Genomic DNA, 20819 nt, shown 5'->3' with positions numbered 1-20819 from the left:
TTGAAATAAAAGGTGTTAGGCGGTTCACAAATGGTGGTATGTACTCTGACCCAAAGTCAAAGGGATTGGCTAGACGGCTGCACCAGAAAAGGGGCTGCCTACATACCCTCAGGAGAGGGATCAGGCCATTGTAGTTCACCAGGGATTGAATTTCTGCAATGATGGTGGGCATGTATAGGTGATAAAGGGTGATTGAATTTCAGCTGGTTTACCTATTAACCTTGTTTCTTCCAACAAATCAAGTACATATTTCCGCTGACAGAGATTTATGCCCTACTTTGATCTAGCAACTTCTATACCCAGGAAATATTTCAACTTCCAAAGATCTTTTGTCTAAAAGTGATCTTGTTGGAAGGTCTTCAATCTGTCGATCCCAACTTTATCACTGCCAGTTATGACAATGTCATCCACATAAACTACCAACAAGATCTTCCCGACCACAGAGTCATAGCTAAATACCGAATGATCAACTTGACATTGTCTCATTCCAAACTCCTTCACCATCTCACTAAATTTTCCAAACCAAGCACGGGGAGACTGTTTAAGCCCATAAATTGCCTTCTTGAGCATACACAGCTTACCATCCTCCCCTTGAGCAACAAACCACGGTGGTTGCTCCATGTACACCTCCTCACCATCTCACTAAATTTTCCAAACCAAGCACGGGGAGACTGTTTAAGCCCATAAATTGCCTTCTTGAGCATACACACCTTACCATCCTCCCCCTGAGCAACAAACCCCAGTGGTTGCTCCATGTACACCTCCTCTAGAAGATCACCATCAAGAAAGGCATTTTTAATATCAAGTTGAAATAGAGGCCAATCATGCATGACAGTTAAGGAAATTAACACACGGACGAAGCCAATCTTTGCAATTGGAGAGAAGGTTTCAACATAGCCATACCATAAAGTTGAGAATACCCTTTTGCAACTAAACAGGCTTTCAGGCGTTCCACTCTTCCATCCGGTAGATACTTAACAGCATACACCCATTTACAACCAACAACATGCTTAATTGGGGGAAGAGTGGTGAGTTCTCATGTCTAATTGTGATGAACATAGAGTTCCTCTTCCATGACCTTCCACCACCCTAGCGATGTAAGAGCCTCCTGAACATCCTTAGGAATGGATACAAAGGACAACAAAGTAATAAACTGGCGATGGGAAGCAGAAAGGTGAGATACAGAAGAGGAAGAGGAACCTCCGTAGGCAAAGGATATGTATCGGAACCAGAGAAGCAAGGCACTGATTCAAAAAATGTAACATCAAGACAAACAAAGGATTTTCAGGTAATAGGATTGTAGCATTTATACCCTTTCTGGGTCCTAGATTAGCCAAGGAGGATACATTAAACGGAATGAGCATCCAACTTGTCTAAACCAGAACCAAGATTTTGAACAAAGCACACACACCCAAATATTCTAGGTGTCAAGGGAAATGGAGACAAAGTAGGAAACAAGATAGAAAATGGAGAACGACCATCAAGAACAAATGTGGGCATGTGATTAATGAGAAAACAAGCAGTAAGGACTGCATCACTACAGAATCGCTTAGGAACACGCATATGATGAAGAAGAGACCGAGTTGTTTCAAGTAGATGTCTATTCTTTCTCTTACCTACCCCATTTTGCTAAGGAGTGTGGGCACAAGAGGTCTAATGAACTATAACATGTTGTAGGTATTGCTGAAAGAAAGAAAGAAAATACTCTTTACCATTGTCAGAACGAAGAATTTTAAGTGAAACACCAAATTGTGTACGCACTTCAGCATGAAACTTTTGGAAAATGGAAAATAATTCACTTCTTTCATTAAATAAAGTCATGTCATTCTGGAATAGTCATCAGCAAAAGTTACAAAATATTTGTAACCATTGTACGATTCAATTCTAATTGGACCCTAAACATCTGAATGAACACACCTGGAGTAGATCCATTAGCAACACCGTAGATGAGGGAAGTAGATCCATTAGCAAGGGTAACATTATTTAATGTAGAGGTTAGAGAAAGGGAGGCTCCAGAGTCAATTATCCAGGGTGAAGGTTTGGATGCTAGGCAAGCTATAGCTGAATGAGCAAGGGTGCAAGTGTTCTAATGCAGTGCCCTGAAGAAATATCTAATACTCCTCTTGGAGAATACTCATCATCTCCCTCCCAGAAGTAGTTGTGACTGTAGAAGATACCGGATCAACTAGTTAAGTATCACTAACTTCACTACCACCAGCAGTTGCATGATTGGCCCATGTGGATGGTGGGCCATGTAAATCATAACAAAAATTAATTGTGTCCTCTTCCACAGTGTGTGCATTTCCTTGTTGTGATCCTCTTCCACGGCCTCCCCCTGAATCATGACCTCCTCCACTAGTATGACCACCCCATAGGATTACCACGACCCCCCTTAACTGTATGGCCACCTCCTCTCTGCCCATAAGAACCACCTTGAGTACTAACCAGTGCTGATCTTTCAGAAGTTATGTTACTCTTTGAGGGGCTAAGAGATATCCTACGGAGACGGGCAAACACTTCTTCGAGAGTCGGAAGAGAAGATCTTCCCAATATATGTGCCCTGACCGGTCGTAACATCAAGTTGTTCCCTTTGTTGTTGCTGAATTTTAACGTCCGAGGTTAAGGGATGATAGAGTTTAAGTTCATTCCAAAGATTTTTCATGCTAGCATAATATTCTTCAGTCTGATTTCCCTACTGCAAACTGAAGTATTCTTCATAAAGCTGATAAACCCTTGTAGTGTTGTCTTGTCCCAAATAGAGTTTCTTGGCATGTTCCCATATATCCCTCGTTGTATCTAAACATATGAAGTTAACACTGATTTTTGGCTCCATACTGTTCCACAACCATGTCATGATCTGTGCATCCTCTTGCTCCCAATCACTAAAACCCAGGGATTCAACACTCGGTTTCTCCTCCCGTACATGTTTCACTTTCTTCTTGGCCTTCAGAAACACTTTCACCAACTTGGCCCACAGAACATAGTTTTTTTTTATAAAACTTGGCCCACGGAACATAGTTTTCACCGTTGAGTTTGAAGGATGTCATTCTTAAAAAATTAGGGGATACCATCACACTCGATTTCTGGTCACCACTCGAATCACCCACTGACACCATATCACTCTACGAAGCTGGTTACAAAAAAAAAAAAATTCAGCTACTGCACTACTGTCCTTCTACTTCCACACCAACACACTTAAAGTCACCACTAGCTTGCCCTAGCATGCATTCGGCCACTTTGAATACCACTAATCTGCGCACAGGCAGATTTAAAATAAAAACACCCAGAATCCCTCTTGAAACTGCTCATTAGAGGGTCAGACCACAACCACTACACCTACTCGACCACCATAGCTGCCACATATAGTGACATCAGTCCACACACAGACAAAACCTTGGATTGCTCATTAGAGGGTCAGACCACAACCACTACACCTGCTCGACCACCATAGCTGCCACATATAGTGACATCAGTCCACACACAGACAAAACCTTGGATTTCTTGTTCACTCGAACTGCTGTAATTGCCTACTGTCACCAGAAACAGAAATCTGGGTTACTTCACAATCCTCTAATCCAGATTTCTCACAGCATAAAAAAAAGTTGTGCAGAAACAAAAACTCTACTGTCACGAACCTCTAAATGTTGCCATAGAGACCTGGGTTTCTTCTTCTCTAATCCAGATTTCTCATGCCCAAAAAAAAAACAAGAAAATAAAGGAGAAGACAGATGGTTGCAGTGGGCTTCTAATACTAGCGCTCTGATACCATGAAAGTGTTCAGCCGAACAGAGAAGAGAAGAGAGAGAAAGAAGAAAGAAGGAAGGGGAGAAAGTGTCGAACTGGTCAGACTCTTCGTCTAACCCCCCGCAACCAGATACTTAAAATTTGAAAAAAAAAGATTCAAAAGACTGAAATGCCCCTGCATGTGAGGAGACATACAGCCAACACAATATATAAAGGGAAAAGACTAAAATACCCTTCTCTAACTGACTAACAAAAAGAAATAGAGTAATAAAACAAAAAATAAGAACAGAAGAGAGGTCTTGGTGAATGGGATTGGATTAGGTTCCAAGCAGTTCTTGTGTTTAGTTGTTTCTATTCAAATTTAATAGGTTTAGTGTTTTAAGAGGTTGAAATATGAGGTGTCACACGGTTAACAAATGATGGTCTGTACTCCAACCCGAAGTCTAACAGACTGGCTAGACGGATGATCCAGAAAAGGGAGAAAGAATGAGGAAGAGAAAGTGGTCAGACCCTGAAGGGGCTGCCAACTTACCACCTAGCGAGGGATTAGGCCGTTGTAGTTCACTGGTGTTGGAATTCCGGAAATGATGGAGAAAGACGATGGGTGGTGTGGTTGTATAGGAGATGGAAGGTGATTTAGATAGAAGGAAGGAAGAAAAGATAGCATTGATGGTTCGGAGGTGAATGATGATCCCAAAACTCTTGAACAGGAGGAGCAGGTAGAAGACTTAGACTAGTCTAAACCAAAAAAGAGGGTCTTTGAACCAACCCATGTTGGTTTAAAGAAAGCACTAGTGCCATAATGAATCTTATGGGAAGTAGGGATGAAATAGAAGAAATTGCTAGATTGATTTGTATCAACAGAAACAAGGTTTCAACAAGGAAAGATGAGGTCATTTTTCTTCTTCTTGTCTTTACCTAATGAATTCTTTCATTTTTCTTTCATTCATTTCTACATTTATTCATTGCTCAATTCCAGCATCCAAATTAATTCATTCTTTATCATTCTCGCATTATGCAAACATTAATGAAGGTGAATGCATGAATGGAAACAAATGAATGAATGCATGTATGAATGAATGGATGTCTAATGCATGAATTCCAAGGCAAGAATGCAATCATGAATGCATGCATAATCGCGAGATTGAATTCATTAATATTGAATAAATCTATGCTCCAATACCTATGCATGAATGCACAAAGGAATGGTGAATAAATGCATAATTGAATGAATGAATTAATGTAGACGAAGGAATTTAGGAATAAATCAATGTAGAAATGAATGAATCAATTAGGTAAGGAACAAAAAAAAGAAAAGAAGAATGAAGCAAGGAAGGTAAGAAACAAAGCAATAAAAGAAAATGTATGAATGCAAGAGAGGTCTTGTTGAATGGGCTTCGATTATGTTCCCCTAGTGGTTCTTGTGTTTATTTGTTTTTATTCAGATTTAATAAGTATAGGGTTTAAGTGGGTGAATTTAGAGGTGTAAAGCGGTCGATAGATGGTTTGTACTCTAATTCGAATTCTGAGGGATTGGCTAGGCAGCTGAACTGGAAATGAGAAAAGAAAAGGAGCAAGAGAAAGTAGTTGTAGCGAAGGGGCTGCCTACATACCCTTTGGCAAGGGATCAGGCCGTTGTAATTCACCGGAGTTGGAATTCCGACATTGATGTTGAAAGATGGTGGGTGATTGTATAAGGGATGGAAGGTAATTGAGACAAAAAGAATAAGAAAGAGCATTGATGGATCAGAGGTGAATGATGTACTCCCAAAAGTCCCTTGAACGGGATGGTCAAGAGGAAGACTTAGACCGGTCTGTACCAAAAAGGAGGGGCTTTGAACCGAGTCATGTTGCTTTTAAGTGATTACGTATCAACACAGCAATAAAGTTGGCTGGTAGATCACTCACAGCCCAATACCTCTTCTATGAAGAGAGTTGAAATTAAAAAGGCTCAGGGCCCTTGTGGTGATGCTAATAAAGAAGAGACATGAGTGTATTGAGGAGTCCCAAAGTTGTTACCATCTATCGCAGAATTTTATGTGGGCTGAGATAGCAAAAGGATATGGCAACAAGTGAAGGCAACATACTCAGAACAAAGCACTATGCTAAAATATATCAGTTACAAGCATAACTGTCAACATGTAAGTAAGGAGAAAGAAGCTTATCAACTTACTATTATGCCCTCACTTCACTTTAGAAAGAGTCGGGCTACTACCAAACACTGAATGGGATACTGAAAGAAGGGTTGGGATCCATCAAATGGATGGCTGAATCATGCTAGATGGTTGGGCGAAATTTCAAAAATTTCTAATCCTTTCGAGAATCGAATTCCCTATGTTTCAAAAAACTGCATTTTTCAGGATTGGTCTTGCACTGAACTATAGACCACATTTGAAACCAAACAAAGAGGGAGATGCATACCTGATACGGATGCCACAAACGCATATCCCAAGGTGGAAGTTCACGCCCAAATTAGTCCTAACAGATAATGATAAAGACGCCACATTGCCTGACCACCTCATACTTACACACTGTCTAACAAATAATGATAAAGACGCCAAAGCCTATAAATAGTTGTTCTCCCAACAACAGGTGTTGCTTTCATACTAGGCCTTAACCCATGTATGAGCCCTTTGGGTATAGATTTTGGGCAGCAAGTATATCCCATATGTCCAAGAGGTGTATGCATTGATTTCGTTTGCATAGATTAGGAGATCTGTTATGAATCCTTCTGAGGGCAAGACCATGGCTTTAGTTGTGAAAGGTAATACTAGTTCAGCAAAAAAGAGGAAAATCAAAAAAAGGTAGATGATAAAGTTATGGTATACTAACTATCAAAAATCCAAGTACACCTACGAGACATGTTGGGAATTCCACGGGAAACCAAAGTGGGCACAAGAACTAAGCAAGAAACCAACTCAAGAACAGAGAAAGAATCCAAACCAGAAGAATTTCACCTTGGCCAAGCTTGCATCTCATGAGCCTCAGAGTAGTTCTCTACTATGGATTCTTCTTAGAATTGCCCCACGGTTCTGATCTCAAGGAAAATATGATATCAACTCCCCCAATGACCATTTGGAACAATAATGTAGGGTTATCCGACAAATAGATTTTGGATCCCAATCTCAGTATTTGGTCTCCAGGAAGGCAAGAATTGTACAACTTCCTTTTTCCTTTACATAATAAAATATCAAAATTTCCTTCTCACATTGTGTTTTCTGATGTTTGAGAACCGATTTATATTCCAACTGAAAATGACTACAAATACTTTATCTCCCTTATTGATGACTTCTTTCAATATACTTGTTTTTACCCTATACACTCACATAGGGTAACTTGAATCTCTGCCTGAAATTGGGTGCAATCCATACTTTGAAAATCTTTCACAAGTTTTGGGACTTCTTCTCATGAGTGCATAGGGTAAACCCGAGTGCATTGAGAGAAGTCATCAATAAAAGTGATAAAATATTTGTAGCAATTTTCAATTAGAATATTAATTGATTCCGAGACCTTAGAAAACACAATATAAAAAAGAAAATTTGATTTTTTATTACATAAAGAAAATGAAGTTCTACAATGCTTGCTTAGTTTATACACTTGACACTTAAAATCACTAACTAACACAGACTTGAACAAATCTAGAAACAAGTACTTCAAGGATTTAAAAGGCATATGGCCCAAAGGATGGTAACACAAAACGACTCGACTCTTACTTGACTGACTCAATTCTCCTGAGACTGCAAGGCCAGCTTTATTCTCCAACACATATAGACCATCAGCCATATTCCCTCTACAAATCATCTTCCCGGATGCCAAATCCTAAAAAGCACAAGAATGGGGAAGAAATATTACTGAACAGTTCAAGGCATGTGTAATACTGCTAATAGAAAACAGGTTAATGGGCAACTTTGGAACATGTAAAACATTTAATAATGAAAGACCAAAAGGCAAAGATATAGATCCTTGACCAACAATGGAGAAGGATCCATCACCTAACCTCACTTTATCTTTGCCAAAGAAAAGGGTGTAGAAAGGAAAAAAAGGTTGACTTACCAATCATATGATTGGTAACACCGGAATCAATTATCCACAGGGATTCTAGGGTATCAGTAGCTACATGGAAACCAGAGGCAAAGTTAACTCAAAAAGAGGCAAACGATGTAGAAGGGGTGGATCCAAAATCTACCTGTCAGATAACCCTACTATATTGTTCCAAATGGTCATGGAGAGAGTTGATAATATCCTCCTTGAGATCAGAACCTGAGGGTGGCAATTCTGAGAAGAACTAATAGTAGAAAAACCACTTTGCAGCTCATGAGGTGCAAGCTTGGCCAAGGTGAACTTCTAATTTGGATTCTTGCTCTATTCTTATGCTGATTTCTTGCTTAGTTCTTGTGCCTAATTTGGTTTCTTATGCAATTCCCAACATGTCTCACAGGTGTGCCTAGATTTTTGACAGTTAGTACAGCATAGTTTATCTTTATCATCTACCTTTACACTTTGTCAAACTTCAAAGGGAAAACAATAAGTTTTTTGGGTAATCCTAGCCCAAGTGGGGTCACAATTGGAATATGGGATTCAAAAGGGGCCTGAGGGAAAATGAATGTGCATCCTTAATTCACTTGCTGGATCTTCTAGGACAAATTCTTTTGGACCCGTCCTTGGAAGACTCCAGAGTTTGGAAAGGCTCCCCAAATGGCCTATTCTCTTGTTCCTCTTTCTTTAATGTCCTTGCCTCACCTAGCAACCCGGATGGGGACTTCCCTATAAAAGAAATTTGGAGTAAGGCTATCCCCCCAAAAATTCAAGCCTTCTGTTGGGAAATTTTCCTTGGCAAGGTTAATACGTTTGATATGTTACAGAAAAGAAGGCCTTTTGCTTGCCTTCTCCTCAGATGTGCTCCCTTTGTAAGGAAAGTGGTGAGACCTTGACATACCTATTTTTATCTTGTTCCTTTGTGCATCTTGTTTGGGATTCTTTTTGTCTTCTCTTTGGTTGCAGGTGGGTTTCTCCTCAAGATGTGGTAGGTCTTTTTAACCGAGATTTTTTGAGGCAATCAAAGAAAAGAGGGAAAGTTATGTGGGAAGCAACAAAGGCAGCTATTTGTTGGGTGATATGGGAAGAAAGGAATAACAGAATATTCTTAGAAAAGAGTAGAACCATGGAGGAGGTGATTGACACAATCAAAATTAAAGTAGCCCATTAGGTAAGCTCTTTGCATATCTTCCAAGAGTTCCCAACTACAAACATTATAAGATCCTGGACAAAAGTAGAGCACAATCTTCAAGAGTGAAAGAGAGATTAAGGACGGAATGGAAACCCCTAGATGGTAACAGAATTAAACTGAATTTTGGTGGAAGTTCATTTGGAAATCTGGGATTGTCAGGTATCGGGGGAGTAATTAGAAATTCTGAAGGGAGGATATTAGCATTATTCTCTAGACCTATTGGCATGGGCAACTCCCTAAAAGCTGAGGTAATGGCTTTGCTACAAGGATTGAAGATAGCCAAGCAACTTGGAATGAGGAAAGTTGAGGTTGAAGGGGATTCCAAGGTGATCATCTCTTGGGCTAATAACAATAGAACGTGGACCTTCAAACAAGTGCTAAGGGAAGTGGAAAAGGTTGCAAGGGAGGTAGTGGCAGAATTTAAATGGGTTAGAAGGAGTGCAAATGGGTTAGCTGATCATCTTACTAAACAAGGGGCTTTGAGGCAACAATTGTTTTGGGCTGCATTGTAAAAGGGACGGAAATATGTAATCGTATGGGACTTCTAGTTCCATACACAAAGTTGTAAAACTTCTTAAATCTAATTTCAAATAAAAGTTTCCTTTGATAATCAAAAAAAAAAAAACTTGGAGCCAAACCAACTAATACTCCTATAGATATGAACCACAAACTTGGGGGTTGATGGTGAGACCTTGAATGGCCAAAAAAAATACCAAATACTTGTGTGTTGACTTCTCTATTTATCTATGCCTAGGCCTGACATTGCATATGTCGTGGGAGTTCTCAGTTAGTTCATGCATGCTCCCAAGGCAGCCCACTTAGAAGCTGCAGACAGGGTGCTTAGATATCTGAAGAAATTCCCAAGGACATGCCTTCTTTTCAAGAAGCATGGTCACAGAAGAGATGAGGTTTAGACTGATGTTGATTGGGTCAGCTCTGTGGATGATAGGAAATACACTAGTGGCTATTGTACCTTTGTAGAAGGAAATCTTGTTACTTGGAGAAGTAAGAAACAGAGTGTGGTAGCCAGATACAGGGTCATGTCACATAGAGTTATTGAGCTACTATGGATCAAGAACCTATTAAGTGAATTGGGCTTTCCCTTTGATGTCCCAATGTTACTCTATTGTGACAATAAAGTAGTTGTCAACATTGCAGCCAATCTAGTCCTCCATGATAGAATCAATCACATTGAAGTTGATAAGCATTTTATTAGAGAGAAACTTGAGAAAAGAGAAGTGTGCACTCTATATATCAGCTTAAAAGAACAACTTGTAGATGTGTTTACTAAGGGATTAAACTCCTTGCGGCATCATAATATATGTGACAAGTTAGGGATAATTGACATCTATGCTCCAACTTGAGGGGGAGTGATGTAATATTAATCATGTGTTGTAGGGGGCACATTGGTCTTTTGTCTCTTTTTATAATGTATGGTTGCCCTAATATATATATATATATATGAAGTTTGGCAGCGCTAGAATATTCTTTTGGCTCTCTCAACACTTTCTTCTCTTGTTCCTCTTTTCTCTCCCTCTTCTTTCTTCTCTTCTTCTTCTATCTTATTGAAATTAAAGCTTATTCTATTGTGTAAGCCACACCCCTCCACATCGAGAGCTAACACAATGAAATGAGAAAAATTGCTAGATATTGATTTGTATCCAAAAAAAAGATGGAGTTTGAACAAGGAAGGATGATGTCATTTTTCTTCTTATAGTTCCTTAACTAATCAATTCATTCAGTTTTACATTGATTCATTCCCCAATTCCTTCATTCTCTTTAGTGAAGATGATGATCGAAGTTGGTTTAGGCACTAGAAACTCACCATATAGTTTTTTGAGCATTTGTTGAATTTGAAGGTGAACTTTCATAAAAGTTGTATAGTAGCGGTGAAATGAGAGGAGAGTGAGATGGAAGTGTGTGTGGGCATCTTTGAGTGTGTGGTGTCCAATTGGCCAGTAAAGTATTTGGCTTCCTCGTAGGGATAATCCAATGAGACAATTTCTAGGACCTGGTGGTAGAAAGATTTGAATAGAGGTTAGCATCTTGTAAGAGAAATTATTTGTCTTTGGGAGGAAGAGCCATTATGATAAAATCTACTTTAGCCAACCTTCCGATATACTTTTTGTCAGTATTTAAAGTGGCAATGAAGACTTCTAGGAGATTGAAAAAGCTAACAAGGGACTTTTTGTAAGATCCAGGTGAGGAGAAAAAGGATCATAGGATTAGGTGGATCCTGGTAAGTAGAAGTAAGGAATGCAAACACTTAGGCCGAGGGAATTTTTAGAAGAGTAATGTGGCTTTGTTGGGTAAGTGGTTATGGAGATTTCCCCCAGAAAAAAGAGAAGTTGTGGACAAAGATTGTGATGAGTATTTGAGGTTGCAAGCAATGGATGGGATGCTGGAATCTCGGTGAGCACTACAAAAGCTTCACACTGGAAAGCCATCCAAGCTTCTTTGCCTCTGTTCTTGCCCCGAACAAGGTATGCTTTGCATTCTGATAACCTCATTAAGTTTTGGGAGCAAGTGTGGATTAGGGAATCTCCCTTGAAGGATCGATTCTCATCCTTCTATCTACTTTGAAAGATGAGCCTATTTCCAGTTTTTTGGTACCTTCACAAGCTTCGTCAGCCATTGGGTGTGGAATATGGGTTTTAGAAGAGTAATTAAGGAGTCAGAATTGAATAGTACTTTGTATCTTCTTGGTATCCTTGAAGGAGTTTTTCTAGGTCCTACTAAACCTGATAGCAGAGCATGGACTTTGTTAGCCTCTGGTATTTTTTCTTGTGCTTCTTACTTCAAAGCTCTACTCCATCCATTGGATCAGTTAGGGCAGCCTTCTCTAGTAAAGGAAGTTTGGTGCAAACCTATTCCTCTGAAGATTGGGAGTTTTTGCTAGGAAGCAATCCTAGAAAGAGTCAACACTTGTGATCTCCTAAAGAGAAAGAGGCCTTATAGTTATTAATCTCCTTGCAGGTGTGTTCTTTTCAAGGCTAAGGGTGACACTTGTTACCACTTACTAATTTCCTGCTCTTTTTCTAATCACATTTGGGAGTAGTGTTTATCTTTGTTTGGGTACAGATGATTAGGGTTGCTGCATGTTGAACTAGTTGGGAAGAAAGGAACGGGAGAGTCTTTTTTAGAGAGAAAAAAGTCTTCTCGATGTCTTGGAGGTGATTCGAATTAGAGTAGTGTAATGGCAAAAGTATTTGGGAAGAAAGGAACGGGAGAGTCTTTTTCCCCCCTTTTCTGAGTTATTGCTTTGGACTTAAGCATTCGCCTAGAGTGATTTGAAAGATTGTGCAAGGCAATGAAAACTGTGAGGTGAAATTAAAGCGTTAAAGCATTGCTGATCACACACTATTCTATAGAAAAAGTGGAGTGAAATTATCAGCATTGATTGTATGTGGATGACATGGTAGTGATAGGAAATGATTCAAAGGAGAACAAAATACTTATGAAGTTTTTGGCCTCAATGTTTGGGATAAAGGACTTAGGACCTCTAAGGTACTTCCTAGGAATAAAGGTGGCCAGTTCTAGGGAAGGAATTTATATTTGTTAAACAAGGGTGAAACTTGCTGTTGTAAGTTAGGACAAATTGGGGTGGGTTTAGGGATTGGGAACAAATGAACGAATACCAGAAAGTGTGACCGAATGGATGAATTAATGAAGGAAATGTATGGATGCATGAATGAAACCAGGAATGTATGAATGAATGGATGCATGAATGCAGTGATGAATGCATGCATAAATGTGAGAATGAATACAAGAATAATGAATGACCGAATGGATGAATTAATGAAGGAAATGTATGGATGCATGAATGAAACCATGAATGTATGAATGAATGGATGCATGAATGCAGTGATGAATGCATGCATAAAAGAAGAAGAAGCAAGGAAGGAACCACCCATCTGGCAAGGAAAGAGGGGCCTTCTATTATCAATTAGCTAAAGAAGAAGAAGCAAGGAAGGAACCACCCATCTGGCAAGGAAAGAGGGGCCTTCTAATCAAGCTACGCTTTCTTCTCGTCAGTCAAAGGTGAGGGCGCACAACGAGGTAAGAGTTGACCCTTCATCTCCGATCACCTCTATTTCTCCTTCTTGGACATCTCTACTTTCTACTAATTCCTTAAACAAAGGAAGCTCAGAGGTTGAAGATGAAGCTGTAAGGAAGACGGTCGATGCTTCAAGGGTAAGGAGGTCTGGATCAAAAAGTAAGAAGTGGAGGAGAAGAGCGAGGAGGATAACACAGGAAAGAGTGAAATCAGGGAGGGGAATCAAGGGGCGAGATAGGATTTAATAAAGAAGAAAGTGACGGGAAAAGAAGATAGAAGAGAATCACCACTGGGAAGGAGGAAAGTGGATATAAACAAGTTGATAGAAAGACAGGTAGAGGTTGGCAAGACATTGGGTTTATTCTTCCTGGGAGGAGAAGAGGTGGTGGGAAAGGCTATATAGAACAGTACGAGCGGAACAGAAGGGAAGAGCAAGAAAAAAGGGTCAATAACGGAGAATATCAAGAAGGGGGGAGGAGGGCGAAGGGAAGATAATAGGACCACTTGAAGAGGAATAGAGGGGCTGTTGAAGGGGGGGAGGGGAGAATCAGAAGATGAAGTTAATATGAAGGAGTGTGAAAGGGTTGAGAGATGGAAGGAGGAGAAACCAAATTGTTTTGTTACAAGAAACCAAATTGGAGTCTTTTGGTCTGAGGATGAAGAATGAAATACGAGGGTCCAACAATGGAGAGTGGGCAAAGCTGGATGTGTTCTTCCTAGGACCAAAACAAGGGCTCGGCCCTTATGTTTTGTATAATTTCTTTCTTATTTTTCTTCTCATAAATATGTTGATTTTCAATCTTTTGATATGGGGTTTGTTTATACTAATTTTGTGCCGATTCTTATTTTTTTGAAGAATCAAGGGAAGAAATTTATTGATAGAAAAACAAAAAGTGCAGCAATAGGTGTTAAGATATCACTAAAGCAACTGAGAGTGGGGTATCTCCTTTCCTAGTTGATTATTTACTTGTATAGTATAAGGGACTCATCCGTGGATATTGCATAGCTGAGAACTGAATTTAGAGATGTTTCCTAGTAATATTTGCTAGAAAAGGACACAAAGATCTAGGGAACAAGAGCAATTAATATAAGTTATGCTACCTAGATATATGTACATGCATTGTGTACCTAATCAGATACTATATTTTACCCAATAGAACACCAGAAACCTCATGGACACTTCTTGAAGAGTATATTTCATGGCATTTACACTTCTAAAATGTTTAAAATATGCCATTCTAAAGAGATATTATAAAAACTGTCTACACATAAAAAGCAAATATCATAATTGACCTATCTCCTAAGCTAGAATAAGAATTATTTCATGCCACTTCAATGTAAAATATGCCAATAAATATCAAAATCATAACTGAAAAGAGACATCTTTATAAGAACAAGATGCACAAACTTACATTCGCCAACAAGAGCAGTTAACTGTGCTATCTCTTGAGCTAGAATAAGAATTATTTCAGTAAGGTGTCCAGCAGAGAAGCCAACAATTACATCGTCAAAACTTGATGAATACTCCCCAGAGGTAGATAGAGCAACGTCAGGCAACTGGAGAGAAAATAAAGGCACCCAATTCTTGTATACAAGTAGGAATTGCTTGAGGAAGATGTGAAATAATTTCCTATTTCCAGCCAAAATTAGAATGGAAGTTTATAATAGGAGATCAAACCAAACATGCCAAATTAGAAATTATTTTAACAAATTCAAAAGCAACATACAAATTATGTACTGTTAACATGCAGTTTGCAAATATTATCAACATATAGTTATTTATCACATATCTGGAGAGAATAAAAAAATCAGCATAAATAAAGAAAAATAGCCTTGCTTCCAGTTGTAAAACATGGGATATCCAAAATACAAAGAGAAAACTACCTGGAACTAAACCATTGCATACCCATTTTTTTATCATTCTGGTCTTTTCTTTCAAGGGAAAAAATTATGCAAGGTTGTTTGCTGCTGGCTACATTTTTTTTTTTTTGGCTTGAAAAGTAAAAAAGAAAATTTCATTAAAATAAAAGAGAGTACAATCTGGATAGGTTATAAGATAGCACCTAAACAACCAAAAATCTTTACACAAACATTACAAATTTAATTTTCTAGATTACAATTTCGAATCCCCTCCACCTCCCATAAACTTCCCCCAAATCTTCTCTCTAAAGCTGAGAGAACTCTGGCAAAATTAAGACCCAATCTGCAACGGATTTACCCACCGTTGCCACTAATTTATCCAGCTTTTGTTCATTATCTTCAAAGATTCTTCTATTTCTTTCTTTGCAAATGATATTTTGTTCATTGGACACTTACGTATATGGCCCTGTTCACTTTTCGGTAAGTTACACACCTGGGTGGGTAAGTGCATTTAGCCATGTTCCTTTTTTTCCAAGGTAAATAAGGTTTACCTGGGCGATGGATATCACTTACTGATACCCAGGAAAATAAAGTTTCCCTAGTCCCCACATAAATCTGAAAAAAAGAACATGGATTTCTTGGTCAATGGGAACCAAAATCCCATTGACCAACTTTCCCCCCTCTCAAAATCCAAAAAAAAGAATGCCCCCTAAATTGTTCTGTTGTCCTACATTTTAGAATAAATGAAACAAGTTTTTAAAGCTCGTGCTTATTCTTGAATTTTGTGATGCAACGTCATCTAGGAATGGTTCGGAGATTTCTAATAATAATTCTTGAAGAAACCCCAGAAAAACTCTAGGACTCTATGTCTTGCCAATCTGATTTTTTCTCGAGTCCTAGAAAAACTCTAGGACTCCCTCTATCCCCTTTGTACACTTTCCTTATTATTATAACAAATCAGTTTTTGTTGTTCATCAAAAAAATATCTTCTATTCAAAATCGAGCCCAAGGTTGAAGTCTCGGAGACGCTAAAGGTTAGATGTGAATCAGAAAGGCAAGATTTGTTGACCTCGGAAGAGAGTGCCTTTGTCAATTCAGAGAGGCTGGAAAGGGGAGAGAAGGGAGACGGGAAAGCAAAAAGTAACGCAGGATTTGCGTTGGAATATGAAGATGAGACCGAAGGAAAGGAAGTGTCAAATGATGATAAATCCACTGAAGGTCAGGTTGAAGGTTGTTTTGAAGATGGTTTGCATTTTGAGGAAGAAAAGGTGGAGGTTGAGTGTGGACATGGGTCGAAAGAGAAAACATGAATAGGAGGAGAAGGAATAGAAGAATGGGATAATGTGGGCAATAGCTATTATTAAAAACTCCAAATTGATTCGTGGGCACATCTATTAAAAAGTATAGACTTGTAAAATATTCCTTATAAAAAGGTTTAAATTTTTATTTTTTAATGATGATTCCTAGAGATAATACATTCAATTGCATTCATTATATATTGTCTGCTTATTTATGTCAATTAAGCAAGTAGATAAAAGGAAAATGTTATGTTGAAGTGCCCATCACGAACCCATATAGTGCCAGAATCCAATACGTGTCCAGCAAGGATGCTTCATCCACTTTGGAGAGTCCATATGAAAGACAATTAACAAAGAAAGCACCATCTTGCCCATTCCTTCCAAATTTCCTAGTCCAGAGGCTGGCAATACACAGTCCTCCTATATTGATAACAAAGATAACCCCTATAAAAACCTAAGACCTCTTTATCATTTCTCCAACATACACTGATCCTGCATACCTTTCAATTATTATTTTTTTTTTTTTGATAGGTAACAAAGTTTATTAATAATAAAAAAAGAATAAAGTATGTATAAGGCTTAGAATCCCAAAATAGGCTAGACTAGCCACCTATCCCATAGTTACAGTACTACAACCTTCAAATATTTGTTATATACCCCTTGTTTAGCCAAAGCATCAGCCCTTGCATTTACTGATCTTGGCACCCATTGGAAGGTTATAACTACTTACCTAGCCAGACAATTTATCTCCTTGTTGACTACTTGTTCCTAAGCTAACTGATTACAACTTTGAAATCTCCTTCCACTACAATATTTTTCAAATTCAGTTGTTTTGCCTCCCTCAGTCCTTGTTCTACAGCTAACACCTAATCTCTTATTGAATTCCCGCATCCAATAGGTCCTGAAGATAGTGCTACTACAGTGCCACTGGCATATCTAAAGACTCCTCCCTCCCCAGATGGGCCTGGATTGCTGATGCTGCTTCCATCAAAGATTAGTTTATTTGATGCAATCAAATAAATCTTCCTTAGAAGCTAGGTGCTGATGGATCGAGTTTGGGTTGAAACCAATCTAAATCAAAACGAATTTGAATAGATTGGATAGTCTAGACATTAAATTGGCCCGATTCAAAATGGTCCAAAATATTCATTGGATTGGATTAGACCTGGTCCATTAATAATGTACTCACATTGGACTGGATCAGATTGGACCAAATATCCTTTCCTCTTTTTTTGACCATTTGGCATTATCTTTTGCATCTTTAGATGTGCTATGTGACCCTATAACAAAACAAATAAAAAAAAAAAATTACATTGCTATGTGACATATCCATTACACAAAAATGCATCCATACTACTTGCTTACAAGGAAATTTAAAGATAAATAATTCATCTATGAACATGGTTTTCAAAAACATTAAAGCTAATATTAGTAGAAACTATTTAAACTGGTATTAGGATTCTGTGTTTTATTAATATAAAGGTACTTGAATTACAAAAGCTATAACAATTATGTCATCCCATTGAATGGTTCACAATACTTTTTAGCTTGACATTGAATCAACATTTAAGGTCCATTTGGTTTGCAGTTAGAATCGGAATCAAAATCCTTGAAATGGAATGGTCTATTCCCATAGTCTGTTTGGTTCATACAGGAACTGGGTCAAGTAGGGAGCTTTTCCTGCATGCATGATCATTTTCTCCATGTATTACTGTACTAATGATGTGGCTGTTTCAAACTGTCTACTGAAGTCTGAACCAGGGAACCTCTGGATCTGGATCGGCTCTGTACAAAACCTTGAGTGAATCGTGTTGGATGCCCAAAAGGGCCTCACATTGGAAATAAGTCCTGTTCTAAGGGGTATTAAGCTAAAACTGTCTAACACAATGTAGGCTAGCTGCATGTATGGTTGTTGTGAACGAATAAGTGAAAACAGGTGTCCAAACTAGAGAGGTTCCCTCTTGGATGACAGTTATTGGTACCTGTATTTGCTGTCTGGATTTCCCTTGACCCACAACAGATTACACATTCAGATGAGCAGGACCAACCATTGGTGGATTCAGCCTAGATAAGAGGGTGCTGAAACCTTAAAAAAAAAAAACAGAGTAGATTAGATGCATGATTTTATTCACTTTGGAGCTTTCAAATACTTGGAATACTCTGCTTATGGGCCCGCCAGCCCATGTTCAATGATTGTTTCTATATCGTATAAAGAATAATGCTGGGTTGTCAGCCCAGGCCCAGTATGGTAATAACACCTTGGAATCCGGTTTGTCTTTGCACCAGCCAAGCCACCTTACAAGATCTATGCAAGTTGGTCTAAGCCCTTTAATGGGACAACCTAGAGCATGTCAAAGTCTAACTAAACTTTGAACCTATATTTCAGCTCAGGCAAGGCCCCAGTTTCCTAAAGTTAACTCTCTCTCTCTCTCTCTCTCTCTAGTATCTACCCCGCCATCAGCTGAGTGAATTTCAGGATTACTTTCCCTCCTGCTAACAGAATTAATCAGTCCTACCATAGGTTTGTCGAGACGTTGACTAGGTCTGGTGCCTTTTCAGGCTTGGAGAAAGACATGAAACCAGAGTAAAGATCTATACAATTAATACCAAGTGAAACCAAATAATATTTCTGACCAGTTGTTGACTGTAAAAGAAGCTTGGTTAATTTGGACATGGGAAAAGGCTATACAATATATTACTGTAGAACCAAGCACGGAAATAGACTTTTATTGGTAGTCTCGTCATGTATTTTTCAATGGGAAGAAAGCTCGTGACAAGATTGATTAGAAAGAGAATCAGATAAATATAGCCTTTCCCTGTGAAACTATAACAATTATTATCTTAGAACAAAGATAATTACATGAAGAAGAAGAAAAGATTTCGAGTTTCACATTAAAAGAACTCTATGGTACCCGTTGTTGATGTATCTTGAGGCTCAGGCCCCATCCGAAGTTCTACCTATTCTTAGGGGTTCATCTTTCTGGCAAGTTTTAGTTGTAAACCAAGGTACATTACCCTTCCTAAATAACCAAGGTACATATTAATTATCAACTCAATTGAAGGGCCCTCTTTGGGAAGTTCCCACAAGAAGAAGAGATGAAGGAGTGTCCATAAACTCAGGGGTCGCAGCAAAATTTACCACCTCCATTTTTAAACATCACAGGACTAAAGACATTCAGGTGCACACACAATTCAGCTTTTAGACTTCTGCTTGATCTCAGCTTTGACATGGTAATGAGCCTAGTTTGAATCGTGTTTGGGTGATTGGAAATCAATCCTTTTGACATGGTAATGGACCTAGAAAACTCAGATTGAGTAAATCTGAAATTGTTGGAAGACCAATTGGTTTGGCATCTAATGAAAGCAGTTTGAAATCCAATCTGTTATTAGATCTTTGTATGACAAAACTTGGACAACAAAACAAATTAAATCCTACCCAAAACTGTTATTAGATCTGTTATCGGATCTCTGAATGACAAATGTCGGACACCAAAACAAATTAAATCTCATCCAAGAAACTAAAAAGACAGGTAAACCCATGCATGAAAAGCTTTTGAAAAGGTTCATCTGGTAAGAATACATTAGTATTTGCATGGGTTAAACCAGGATGGATCTCTTACCCTTGAAGATAGCAAAGCTTTAACAGGGAGAGTTTTAGAGATACTAGTCAGTACCATCAACAGGAATGTTGATTCCAATTAAAATTTTGAAAAATGCACAAATGCGTTAAGAATGAAGAAACTGAGTTTAGTTAGAACCTTGACTTTGTTTTTATAAGCCCTTGAGTTTAGTCAGTACCATCAACGGTTTTCAGCTCCGACGTCCTGGAAAGCAAGTGTCTGATTGTCACTCGCCCGAGCTCCCTCAGAACTGCAGAAACCAGTCGCCAACGTTGCAGGTTCAAATGCAAGATCAAGAAAACAGACAAAACATCGATAGGAATTCAAGCTGCGAAGCTCCACCTGAGTGAACTGGCTCTGGAGCCATGGATCGCCCATTCACAGGTAAGTCTGAGGAAATCGAGTGGTCTTGTTCTCTGTTTTCTCTGAATGGAAAACACCAACTCTTATATAGAAATTACTCGATGATCTCTTGCTCTCAGGATTTAGACCGTTACAAAATCAATTTAAACAACAGGGTAAAGCGTATCAAATATTGCAGAATAAATACCACGATTCTTACAACGGTAATATTTAAAATTCTAACAGAACTACTCATCGAGCGATGGTGGCCTTCGGGAATTACCACGTCCTTCACCTCCATCCAAAGCAGCCAGACAGAAATACTTATCAAAAGCGAATAAGCAGCCAGACAAAAAAAAAAAAAAAAAACGGAGTGGGGAGAGGGAATTTTCAGAACGTCCGAAACCTGTTCATGGGCCAGGTTCGGGCTTGACTTTTGTTAAAATTCTAATGGGCCGGCCGGAAGTTCGAGCCCGAGATAGTAAAGTTGGGCCTGGAGCCGGATTGTGAGAGTCCACCCGTGGGCCGTGGGTTTACTGGATACGTGATCCCGCCAATCAGAAGTGAAAACATCGGCATTTCGAAAAAACACTAATATTAACGGGTGTTCAGCCGTTAGCTGAACAAACCCGGTTCAACCACCCACAAAAAGATAAAACTCAAAAACAGGT

General features: G+C 38.8%; 1 long non-coding RNA gene across 4 annotated transcripts in view; it reads right to left on the bottom strand.

Annotated features, from left to right (window-relative positions):
• Positions 1 to 20494, bottom strand: part of LOC148790323 (uncharacterized) — a 77977-nt gene extending 57483 nt beyond the window's left edge. Inside the window, exons 1-5 of one of the 4 annotated variants that reach the window (XR_016078357.1) lie at positions 20432 to 20494; positions 20149 to 20231; positions 19945 to 20056; positions 14441 to 14658; positions 6742 to 7563 (exon numbers count right to left, since the gene is read on the bottom strand). This is a non-coding gene — a long non-coding RNA (uncharacterized LOC148790323). Of the gene's footprint in view, positions 1 to 6741; positions 7564 to 14440; positions 14659 to 19944; positions 20057 to 20148 lie in introns of those variants that run through there. The other 3 variants (XR_016078356.1, XR_016078354.1, XR_016078355.1) reach the window with 3 other exon arrangements.
• Between the last annotated feature and the right edge of the window lie 325 nt (positions 20495 to 20819).

Source organism: Nelumbo nucifera, chromosome 7 (genome assembly GCF_055504915.1).
Source record: "Nelumbo nucifera cultivar China Antique chromosome 7, China Antique-T2T, whole genome shotgun sequence".
Classification (NCBI taxonomy): domain Eukaryota; kingdom Viridiplantae; phylum Streptophyta; class Magnoliopsida; order Proteales; family Nelumbonaceae; genus Nelumbo; species Nelumbo nucifera.
Note: the sequence above shows the minus strand (reverse complement) of the source record. Positions and strands in the feature narration are given on the sequence as shown.